The 12497-nt window shown below is 47.3% G+C and overlaps 1 protein-coding gene across 4 annotated transcripts in view; it reads left to right on the forward strand.

Annotated features, from left to right (window-relative positions):
• Positions 1–570: 570 nt before the first annotated feature.
• The window catches only part of LOC132809054 (serine/threonine-protein kinase WNK3-like), an 81862-nt gene continuing 69935 nt past the window's right edge, over positions 571–12497 (forward strand). Inside the window, exon 1 of one of the 4 annotated variants that reach the window (XM_060822438.1) lies at positions 571–2145. The gene's annotated coding sequence lies outside the window, so the exon portion shown is untranslated. Of the gene's footprint in view, positions 2146–2359; positions 2428–3368; positions 3447–3713; positions 3793–12497 lie in introns of those variants that run through there. The other 3 variants (XM_060822440.1, XM_060822441.1, XM_060822439.1) reach the window with 3 other exon arrangements.

The raw sequence follows: 12497 nt of genomic DNA on the forward strand, positions 1-12497 counted from the left end.
AACGCTGGAGGTCACAGCGGATCAGGCGGCATCCACAGAGAGGAGTCAAACAAACGTTTCCAATCTTCATTAGTGTGGAGCGGGCAGCATTGGGGACGAAAGATGTTGGTACTTCAGATTCAGTGATGCATTCAACCGCGCTGCCGATACGGCGCAGGCGCTCTAGACTCCTCGCAGAGCGCGCACAAAAGCCGTTGAAAAGGCAGCGCGCAGACGTACTACGTCATTTGAGCCGGCCGACGGCAGGGCGCAAGCGCCCTCTATCCATTGGGGCCTGCTGTCGGCAACGCGCAGGCGCTCTGAACTCGTCGCCCGCCGCGCTCTCGACCCGTTCAAAAAGCAGCCGGCAGCGCGCAGGCGGGCTTGCGCCCAACCGGCGGTTCCGCCGGCACCGCGCAGGCGGACTTGCTCCCAATCTGCGGTCCCGCCGGCACCGCGCCGGCGCGCCCGCGGCCACGCGCGAGCGCGGGGGCCGGCCTGCGACGGACCGCTGGGTGTGCGCAGCCGCAGCGCCTCCCGGCGGGGGGGGGCTGGACCGCCGTGGCTGCGCAGGCGCACGCGGCTGTTTCGGCTCGAGCGCGCAGACGGCGGGCGGAGGAGGGAAGGAGAAGAGGAGTCCTGTGTCCCCAACCGCTTCAAATAATAAAAGAGAAAGAAAACAAAAAAAAAGAAACAGAAAGTGAGGGGGTGGGGTTGAAATAGTGAAAAAAGCACCTCTTCTGTCGATGCTTCTTGATATTTTCCCCCCCATTGGGGTTGAGTGAGGGTCCCTGTGTCGAAGGCCCTTGGTGTTGTTGTTGTAGTAGCTGCCTCCCTCCCTTTATCTTTTGGAAGGCAACTTCTAACCTTAATTAATCTTTATTTAATCTCCTTTCTCTTTTTTTTTATTTGTTTTATTCAGTTATGAGGGTGTTTGTCTTTACCAGGTAGCAGGGGGATCTCTGAACCTCCCCCCCCCTTCCAATTTTTTTTCCTTCCTCCTTTTGAATTATTCTCAATCTATCTCCATTAATATTTTAATTTATCTCTTTCCTCTCTTTTTACTTCAGTCTCTTCCACCCCCCTCCCACCACCACCCTGCTCTTCAAACCCCAACCCCACCAAAAAGCTCATGAAGCTCGAGATCCCTGATGAAGGGCGACTAAATCTTCCATTTCTTTTTAATCAGTTCTTTTTAAACAGCGTCTTGATCTCCCCTCTATTGTCATTAAACTTTCCAGAAGAAATGAAGGTAAAAGCTCTGAGGAGGAGGGTGTCAGTTGCGTTGAATTCTTTCATTTTATTGTGATTTGCATTCTTATACTCTTTCTCTTTTTAAAAAAAAGAGTAATTTTTTTGCCCTCCCTTTTCCTTTCAAAAGCTTCTAGGAGAACTGGAGGAAAAAGGCTCTGTGGAAGAGATAGACAGAGTAAAGCTTCCACATTTAAATTTTTCTATTTTTGTTTTCATCAGTGTCCTTACTGATCTGTTTTTCCACTTTTTACTGAAAAAGTTATCTTTTATTGAGATTTTCGCCTCTTTCCTGCTTCACTCCTCACCCTCTCCTTTTTTTCAGCCCCTTAGTTAGAAATCTTCTGGGACAAATGAAAGCAAAATCTCCAAGGAGGTAGAAGGAATTAATTTTCTTAAGTTCTTCATTTTCTTGCTTTTTTAAAAAGCCTTTCTTTCCACTGTTTAGATATCTTAAAGAAACTTCTTAAATTTTATTGTGCGTGTGTGACATCTTTCTTTCCCACCCCTGTCTTATTTCTTTTTCCAACCCTTTCTCCCCCCGAGAGAATTTTTCGATAAAAGAATCCTCCCAGAACAAATGAAGGATAAAGCTCCAAAGGGGGAGAGGGAGTAAACAGTCCTTAAGATAATTTTGTTTTGTGATTCCCACCCCCACGTTTTGCAACTGAAGGAAAGCTGCTTATTTTTGTTTTAAGTCCTTGGAGAAAGTTGCAGGACAGCAAAAGCTCTGAGAATAGGCCTTTTGTTAATTTTGTTTTTTTATATAAGGCCCTATAAATTTCTACACCCCCATTCATCATTGTGCCCTTCTGCTTAAAACAAACTCCACGCTTGCCAAGGATGGATTGTGACTGTGGATCCTGGGCTGTTTTGCGACCTCTCCTTCACTGTGCGTGTGCCTTCTCTTATTTAGTAAGTAAAACGAAAGAGGAATAAGAACAAAAAAAATTCCAAATCTGTGATTTTTAAGAAAAATGATACAATCATGATTTTTGCTGGTGTTGGGGATTTTGCCACATGTGTGTTGTTGCACTTGCTGTGAACCTTGCTCTTTTCATGTTTTGCATTTTCTATGTTCTTGGAACCTTGTGGATCATTACGATATGTGTTGCAAATGTGTGACTATAAGTTTGCATTTAACTGAGCGATGTTTTGTACATGGGTACGAATATATTGGAAGGAGTGAAATGCAGTGTGAGTGTACATTTCTCTCAGCTGTTCATTTAGCTAACGTATGTTTGTGGATAATATTGCAAATTTTGAATGCAGAAGCATGTTTTTGGTTTGAGTTCAGTGTCGCTGGGAAAAGAAGATTTGCGTTATAAAAATAGACTGGAACTTTTTTCACTGGTGTGCAGGGGGTTGAGGGGTGACCTTATTGACGTTATAAAATCACGAGGGGAATAGATAAGGGTCTTTAGGGCAGGGAAGTTCAAAACTTGGGGGTGGGGTGGGGGTGTATTTTTAAGTTGAGGTGAAAGTTTTAAAAAGGATAAGGATAACTTTTTAAACAGTGTGGCTCGTGTATGGAATGAACTGCCAGAGAAAGTGGTGGATGCAGGTACATTTGCAACGTTTGAAAGATATTTGGGTAAGTACATGAGTAGGAAAAGTTTGGAGGGATACAGGCAAAGCACAGACAGGTGGCACTCGTTTATTTTGGGAACGTGGTGGGCATAGACTGACCAGTGGGACTAGATTAATTTAGGATATCTGGTCAGCATGGATGAGTTGGACCAAAGGGACTGTTTCTGTGCTGTCCAGCTCTATGACTGGTTGGACTGAAGAGTCGGTTTCCATACGAGATGACTCTATGACTCAATGTCCGATATTTTGTCTGCCTAAGTTTAGTGTTGGAGATTCATATGGATGTTCTGTGGTGTGGAGGTTTACCTTTACGTTGTGTTTGCGTACCTGTTATGTTGGTTGAAAATGACTGGAAAAAATTGACTTGGCGGCTGACCAGTCACCCTTCTCCTCCTTGCTTGGCCGGTTGCCTTTTGTTTTCTTGTCATTTGGAAAGTCGTGTCTTGGCTGTGGAGGTGGAGTTTTGTTTTCGGGCTGATGGTAGTTTGTAAGTACAGTGTGCCTCTGCTTGAGTTTTTGACATTAAAAAGCCCGAACACGGGTGTGGGTTGTGTGTGTGTGTAAAGCTCAGTGACGTGTCAGGATCTGGGATTTTGTTTGCTGAATGGGCTTTACTATCTATCGAGGTAGGTATGCACCTGCAGGCATTGAGTGCATATGGCAATTCAGGTTTTGGGATGGGGCTGCTCATGTCAGGCACCTGGCCTGAGATCTGGTCCTCGAACTTTACTGTTCGGAGCCCCATCTGCCTGTCCCTTCTGAAAGTAGATGACACACACTGTCTCTGCTTTGTCAGTCTTTTAAAATTCCCTTCCCCCCCCCCCCCCCCTCCACTTCCTCCTGTGGCTTTCTAGATCATAAGCAGCTGTCATGTAGTGTTGGGACCTGGTGAAACCTGTGAGCGCGCTGCAGCTTGTACCCCTCGCGATGGGCACTGCTTGGACATGGACTGCCCCTGCAAGGGTAGTTGAGGTGGGTGTTACATGATACAGTAAAGTCTGCATTGCCTCCCCCTTCTTCAACCTCTGTCTATTTTCAGCCTTTTTACTGCTTGGCAGTTCCTGCTTTCCTTGCCAAATTGCATGTGTTTAAATGAATGGGTCATTAAATGTTTGGGTGCCCCGAGTGGCAAAGTTCTGCAAACCGAATGGTGGGCGCAAGGAGCTTTGGATTACAACAGGTGTGATGGTGCTAATCAGAAACTTTGGATTGTGTAGTGTATAACAAAGACTTTTGGTTGGGGGGGGCGTGGAGAAAGAGTGCGGGAAGCGGTACAGAGTCATACAGAGTCATACAGTCATATAGCACGGAAACAGACCCTTCGGTCCAACCAGTCCATGCTGAACAGATTCCCAAACTAAACTAGTCCCACCAGCCTGCCCTTGGCCCATATTCTCCCAAACCTTTCCTATTTGTGCACTTACACAGATATCTTTTATAAGTTGTAATTGTACCTCATCCACCACTTCCTTCTGTCTCCTCTGTTTTCAGTTCTACTTCAGGTACAACATGGTAGCTTGTAGCAGGGCATATCTGGACAGGTCAGGAAGGAATGGAAATAAGATATCCTTCTGTGTGTGTGTGTGTGTGTGTGTGTGTGTGTGTGTGTGTGTGTGTGTGTGTGGGGGGGGGGGGCGGCGGCGTGCGTGGAGTTGGTGATGGATTGTCGAAGCTGGTCATCTGCTGGACACAATCGGTTGTACTTTAGTTTGAGGCAAAGTCACTGTGGATAAGATAGAAGCCCCAGCTCTGAGCCATGCATCCCCCCTATTAACACACAGTCACACCTTTCTAACGCCCGTGTGAAATGGTTTGGGATGTGCAAGTGCTTTGAAGGTCCCATGGCCAGTTCTTGTATTGTGGAAACCTTCTGTTTTTGTGTGAGGGTAGTGTCTTTATGTTTCTGATGGTGTTTGCCGTTCCCTAACCCCAACCTCCTCTCTTTTCCTCCATGCTGCAAAGCCATGGCTCATTTCTCTCAGCCAAGGCTGGGAAGGGGGTGCAGGTGCATTCCCCAAGCGCCCATTATTGTGGCTGTAGCTCGGAGATGCTGGCTAATTGAGACTGGATCGGGCATCATAGTTTTGTCCTGCCCCTGTCTCTCTTTAATCCGCCTCTTGCCATTCCGGATGTCATGGCCACCTCCCAGGGTAGCTGTGGAAACGAGCCTTAGCCCAGCCAGTGGGTGTTCCTTTTGGCACCTCTCCTCCTTCAATCTGCCCCTGCCTTTGGGACTTGTGTGATATGTTGAGTGCAATTGCATAGAATCATAGTGTCTTACAGCACCAGGTGGAGGCTGTTTTGACTTCATATCTTGGTCCTCCTCAGTTTAGATGCATTCCCCAGTCTTTTCCCAAGCACTCTGTACATTCTCTTCATCAGCTCTTCACTGACTCGCCCTGAGACCAGAGTGGGCCATACTGGCCTCTGGACAAGTGCCATTCAGCTGTTTGTATCTCCCCCATTAGATTCTGCAGTACTGACTGCTGGTAATGTCCCTTCAGGGGGGAGCGTATCTAACTGCACAGTTCCAATGCTGTTTTACAGAAGAGACTGTGACTGCTTTCAAGCTCACCAAGGGAGTCTGTGGTGACAGTGATCATTGAATCCTTACAGTGTAGATAGAAGCTGTTCGGCCCATCAAGTCTGCACTGATCCATTGAAGAGCATCCCACCCACCCTGTCCCTGTAACCCTGCATTTCCCATGGCCAAACCACCTTGTCTGCACATCTCTGGACACTACAGAGCAATTTAGCATGACCAGTCCACCCAACCTGCACAGGTTTGGACTGTGGGAGGAAACCAACACAGACACAGGAAAGAATGTGCAATCTTCCCCACAGACAGTCGCCCAAGAATGGAATCGAGCCTGGATCCCTGCTGCTGTGAGGCAGCAGTGCTAACCATTTTCCCCACATTGGAAGACACCGTTGCCCAGCTCCTGGAGCCAGGCTGACTCTCTATTATTTCAGCTTGTGGTGGTTGCTCTAACCTGTTCATCCACCCGTGCCTTGAGAGAGCAGGAGACCCCTCCACCTAGGAGAGTTCCAAGCTTCTACCCCTACTCTGTCTTGCTTCAATGCTCGGATCCCCAGGCACAGTCACGTAGTGCTGCAGGGGGTGTTTGCTTCAGATGCCAGAATGATTTAATTGGCTTTAAAGTGCTGCATAAGTTCGAGACCAAAACAAAAACTGCAAATGCTGGAATCCAAGGTAGACGAGCAGGAAGCTGGAAGAACACAGCAAGTCAGGCAGCATCAGGAGGTGGAGAAGTCAACATTTTGGGTATAACCCTTCAGGTCTGGGGGTGGGGGAAAGGGAGCTGCAAAACCTGCTGGCACACCTCCATCTCACCTCCATCCAGGGTCCCAAACAGTCCTTCCAGGTGAGACAGAGATTTCCCTGCATTTCCTCCAACCTAATTTACTGCATCTGGTGCTCCCAATGTGGTCTTCCCTACATTGGTGAGACCAAATGTAATTTCGGGGCAGGATTCACCGAGTATCTCAGCTGTGCCTGCCCATTTAATTCCCTTTCCCATTCCGTTTCCGACACAACTATCCTCTGTCTCTTCCATTGCCACACGAAACAGACTGCAAATTGGAGGAACAGCACCTCATCATCTGCCTGGGCAGCCTACGGCCTGGAGGACTCAACATTGAGTTCTTCAATTTCAAATAACCTTCACTTCCCATTCCCCCGGCTCCTTTTACAGCTTCCCCCCTTCCATTCTCTGACTGATCCTTCCAGCTACAGACCAGATTAATTCCCCCCATTGACCAACCGGATTATATCCTCCACCTGTGTTCACCTATCACCACCTCACCACTCGCCCTTCTTCCCCACAACGCCCCCTTTATCTGCAGCTCCCCTTACCCTTACCCCTCAGTCCTGAAGAAGGGTTATACCCAAAATGTTGACTTTTCCACCTTCTGATGCTTTCTGCCTTGCTGTGATCTTCCAGCCTCCTGCTTGTCCATCTGAAGTGCTGCGTAGACTGCAAAAGGACTGATTATTTGAGAAGTAAGTACCGTGTCATGACTTCGCTGCTTTGTGCTTCCTTCTTAGTGAAACGCTCGTCATATTTAAAAAAAAAACCCCAAGAACTTGGCTCAACACTTCCTTGGCCATCTGGAGTGTAGAGTGAGTCTGGGAGTCTTGCATTGCCCTGAAGAGAGGCTAGTTGCCTAATGGGATGCAGATGCAGGTGCTTGAGATACTTCTGGTGACAGTGACCGGCTTTATGTCAGAGTAGTTTGCTCACTGATAGCCCAGGGGTTTGTAGTTTAGGGTTTGTGTGCCCCAGTTGGTGAGTGAGGGAATTGAGTTGGTTGTGTCGGTTTTGGAGCAGTGCTCTCTTGTCTCCTCTCTGGTGGGGATGTGACCTGTTTAGTTTCTCTCTCTCCGCTCCTCCTCACTTCAGCATCGTTTGTTCTGTCTGTCCATCAGATTTTGCCTGTTCTTTCCCCTCTTTTGACTCCTCACCCAACCCACCTTTGGCCACTCATTCCCCTCTCCCCACCTCTTTCTTGATTCATCACCACCTCCGACCAGGGTCGTGGCCTCCTGCTGAGGTCAGGTGTCTTTCATCAGCCCATATCTTTGCCCTTGCTGTGATGGACATGGATGGCTATTTCTGTGTGTGATGGCATAGGAGAAGGCCATTCAGCCCCTCAAACCCAATACTCCATTCAATAAGATTGCGTCTGAATGATCTCGACACCTTTTGCTCAGCGTCTTCAATAGAGAAATCTGCCAGTCTCTGCTGGATGAACTCATTACTTCCGCCTCACAATGCACAGCAGCATTCCATTTATCTGCCTAAATGCCTGCTCTACATGCATGCTAGCTTTGTGGTTCACATAACTTGACAATGGACTGTCTCCACGACTAGAGCTGTTCCCAAGCACCAGCTGTCTGAAGAGAGATAGAGATAGAGATTCCAGTTTCCTCCGTGCACACGCTCTTGCTGTGCTGTGTGTACTGTAATGTGTTGGATTTGTGGGGTGGGACTGGCAGCAGTGGATTGGTTGCTATGCGAAATAGGCCAGACAGAGTCCAGGGGAAAGCCTTTCATTTGGGAGGGGAGCGATGGTGTCATCTTTAACGGGATAATTCAATACGGAAGAGGCCATTCAGCCCATCAAAATTGGATGGCCAAAAAAGGTGCTGCCAGAGCAAGCTTAAATTCCAGTCGCTGCTGTGGTGGGATTGAAACCCATATTCCAACAACATGGGTCACATCCAGTGACATATGAACTTAGGAACAGGCCCCTTGAACCTGTTCCTCCATTCGTTGGGATTGTGGCTGGACTGTGGCCTAATTCCATAGACAAGCCTTTGGCCCCCGTTAGTATCTTTGCTAAACACAATTTTATTCCTCTCAGATTTAAAATTAACAACTGATCCAGGATTCACTGGTATTTGTGGAAGAGAATTCCAAGCATCTACCACCTTTGGTGTAATTTCACCACTACATCACTTTCTTGACTTATAGTTTGGCTTTGTCCAGCTACAGTATCTTGTTTTGTCTCAACAGGGCTGATGGGGGAGTGGCCATTAAAGTGCCCATTGACGTAGAAACTTGAACACTTGGAAAAGGAAGTACTTGTTTGAAAAGGTCTGGGAAATGAAATGAGAGCAGGGAGAGCTGTGCTTGTGTGTGAGTGGCAGACAGAGAGAAAGCAAGTTTAGGACTGGTGTGGATTCAATGGGCTGAATAGCCTCCTCCATAGTTGGACTGAGTAAAAGGAAGTGGTTCCTGCCACTGCCACTTCCTCCTTGATATAGAGTTGTCTGATGTATCAAGACCAAAACTGCTAGATGTGCAATCCTTTTAGATCCCCTGTCTGGAGTCAAGTCATTTAGAAATTAGCTCTCTCTTGTGAATGCATTAATTTAGTGCTTTGCAAACAGGCTGTATCTTCCTGTCTCGCTTCTCCCATTACTGTCTCAGATTATTAACATATTAAAATATGTTTAAGATAACAGGAATTTATCTAACATAATGTAGCACGGTGGTTACCACTGATGCCTCATAGCACTAGGGTCTCATGTTCGATTCTGGCCTTGGGCAACTGTCTGTATGGAGTTTACACATTATCCCTGTGTCTGTGTGGGTTTCCTTCCACAGTCCAAAGATGTTCGGGTCAGGTGAATTGGCCATGCTAAATTGCCCGTAGTGTTAGTTAAGGGGTAAATGTAGGGGTATGGGTGGGTTGCGCTTCGGCGGGTCGGTGTGGACTTGTTGGGCCGAAGGGCCTGTTTCCACACTGTAAGTAATCTAATCTAATCTAATGCGTGAAATGGATTTTAAACCGGAAAGACATTTTTATTTCGTTTTGTTTTATTTGAGGGACTGAAACTAAACGTGACTGTGGATGAAGGCTGCTGTTGTAACTTTGAATGTGGGAATATGAAAGGGAGGATTTTAAAAAATACCCGCTGGATTCAGGAGTAAATCGTGACCCTTCCCTGGAACATCACCTTAGTTAGAAGCTTGTTGCCTTTATTGCCGGAGTCCGCTGTGCTATTCTCCATTTGAGGTTGAAATCTGTCCAGCCGTGGGCTCTCTGGTTGTGGCAGTAATTCTTGATCAGTCCTGGAGGGCCAAGAATGGGTTTTATAGGTGTTAATTCAGCATTCTCCAAGGCAATGCCTCTACTAATCAGAGTCCATTTATCAACCAATCAGCAACCTCCTCTCAAGCAGTCTGTGTTTAGTTTTCCCTTGAATTTGTATTCTTGCCAAGGGTCCTGTTGCGTGCAATGCAAGAAACCCATTGGGTTCACCTCTGTCCTTCAAGAGTGGCAATCTGCCATCCTTACCTGGTCTGGCCTACATGCGACTCGAAGCCCACGCTGATGTGATTGACTCTTAACTGACTGCAAAAAAGGGTCTGGCAAGAGGCTCAGTTCCAGAGTCCACTGAGGCTGTGCAAAAAAAGCCAGCAACACCCACATCCCATGGAAAAAATAAAAAAAAGCTGCAGGCAATTCGGCCCCTGAGCCTGCTATCTCATTTGACGTGATTGTGGCTGATCCAGTTGTTCCCTCACCAAACTTGTTTGACTGCCTTGCTACTCAAGAATCTAATTACCTGAGCCTTAAAAAAAACTTTTCCATGGCCCTGCCTGTACTGATCTTTTTAGGGAGAGAATTCAAGGCCTTTTGACAAATGAATTTTTCCAAATCGCTGTCTTAAGAGCTCTTATTTTTAAACCGTGTGCTGCCCAATACTGGGTATGGGAAGCTGAAGCACCCAATCACCCCTGACCTGTGTTCAAATCTGATTATTCTCAATGCCTCACCTGATCAACGCTTCCCCGTTACGACCAACCCCTTCATCCAAGGAATTGGCCGAATCCCTGGACTGCCTCCAGTCTGTTGTTTCTGTACAATTAGTTTGTATAGGATGAGTGTCGCTGGCTGGCTGGTATTTATTGTCCTTTCCATGTTGCACTCAAGAGACTTTGTAACAATTGGTACAACTGTGGGGCTTGCTAGGCCATTACAGAGGGCAGTTGAGAGTCAGCCACATTGCTGTAGATCTGAAGTCACGTGCAGGCCAGACCAGGTGAGGATGACAGATTTCCTTCCCTGAAGGACATGAGTGAATCGGATGGGTTTTCCAACAATTGATATGGTCATCAGTGTATTCTTAATTTCAGTTTTTTTATGGGCGGCACGGTGGCACAGTGGTTAGCACTGCTGCCTCACAGCGCCAGAGACCCGGGTTCAGTTCCCGACTCAGGCGACTGTGTGGAGTTTGCACGTGTCTGCGTGGGTTTCCTCCGGGTGCTCCGGTTTCCTCCCACAGTCCAAAAATGTGCATGTTAGGTGAATTGGCCATGCTAAATTGTCCGTAGTGTTAGGTGAAGGGATGAAGGTTGGGGTATGGGTGGGTTGCGCTTCGGCAGGTCGGTGTGGACTTGTTGGGCCGAAGGGCCTGTTTCCACACTGTTAGTAATCTAATCTAATCTTATTGAATTCAAACTCCTCCATGGCAGAATTCGAACCCATGTCCCCAGAACATTAGCTGAGTCTCTGTGCAAATAATCTAGTGAAGATACCTGTATATCCTCAAAATAAAGTGAGCAAAACTGTATGCAGTCCTTCCATGTGGTCCAAAAGGCCCTGTGCATTTGCAGCAGCAGTTCCTACTTTTATACTCGGTGCCTTTTGCAATAAATGACAACATTCCCTTTTCCTCCCTAATCATCGGTTGCACCTTGCTAGTTGTGATTCACCTAATGTGGTATGTGTGGTGGAGCACTTGCCTGCACCTGTTGCCCTGCACCAACCACCTGCTGCAGTGGTAGCGCCCCTACCTGTGAGCCAGTACACCTCCAGAGGATGGGCCATAATAACTCTGAGCGGCTCGTTTAGAAAAATATCTACTTGGAAAAGAGAGGTGAAAATTATATCTGAGGCAGAGAGATAGCATGGGACTGGCAGGTTGACAGAAGTTGGCAAAACCTTAGGAAATCCTTCTCTCGACCTACTCAGGAGGGTCCTGAGAGTGAAGGACCCTCCCCAGTGGCTTGTTAAGACAGAGGTGGTGAGGTACATGACTAACAATGGGAATGCAAGAGGGGATGGGCAGGAAAGTGGAATCTAGTACACAATCCAATCAGCCATCATCTTATCAAATTGCAGAGCAAGTTAGAGGGACCAAAGGCCTTCTGTATGTGTCCCTTGAACCGACTTTCCCACCAAGCCAGGTGGTTGACAGTGAGGGGCCACTGAGTTAGCCCATCCTCTTCGCTATGCCGAGGGACCTGGCTGTCCTTGTACACTAATCACAAAAAGTTGTTTTTCAGGTGCAGCAGGTAATTAAAAAGGCAAGTGTCTGCACGGTGGCTCAGTGGTTAGCACTGCTGCCTCTAAAGTGCTAGGGACTGGTGTTCAATTCCAGCCTCTGGCGACTGTCTGTGTGGAGTTTGCAAATTCTCCCTGAGTTTGTATGGGTTTCCTCTGAGTGCTCTGATTTCCTCCCACTGTCCAAAGATGTGCAGGTTAGATGGATTGACTGTGCTAAATTGCCCATCGTGTGTGGGTTCGGTGGATTAGCAATGGGATATGCAAGATTACAGGAATCTGGGTGGGATGCTTTTCGGAGCGTTGATGTGGACTTTTTGGGTGGAATGGCCTGTTTCCACACTGCAAGGATTCTATGAAAAATATTGTCCTTCATTGCTAGTTCAAAAGGAGTGGGGTTATGCGATAGCTGCAGAGGTGCTGGTGAGACCGCGCCTGCAGTACTGTGGCCAATTCTGGTCTCCTTACTTGAGGAAGGATGTCCTGGCCTTGGAGGAGGTGCAGAGAAGGTTCACATAGTTGATTCCAGTGTTGAGAGGGTTGGCTTAAGAGGAGAGATTGAGTAGACTGGAGCTGTACTCACTGGAATCTAGAAGAATGAGGGAGGAACTTAAAGAAACATAACATCATGAAGGGAATAGCTAAGATAGAAGCAGGGCAAGTTATTTCCACTGGTCTGTGAAACTAGCATTAAGGGCCATAGCCTCAAAATAAGGAGGGAACAGACTTCAGACTGAGTTGAGGAGGAGTTTGTTCACCCAAAGGGTTGTGAATCTGTGGAATTCCCTACCCAAGGAAGCAGTTGAGACTGCCTTATTGAATGTTTTTAAGGCAAAGATAACTTTTTGAGCAGGAAA

This window comes from Hemiscyllium ocellatum, unplaced genomic scaffold (genome assembly GCF_020745735.1).
Source record: "Hemiscyllium ocellatum isolate sHemOce1 unplaced genomic scaffold, sHemOce1.pat.X.cur. R, whole genome shotgun sequence".
Lineage (NCBI taxonomy): Eukaryota > Metazoa > Chordata > Chondrichthyes > Orectolobiformes > Hemiscylliidae > Hemiscyllium > Hemiscyllium ocellatum.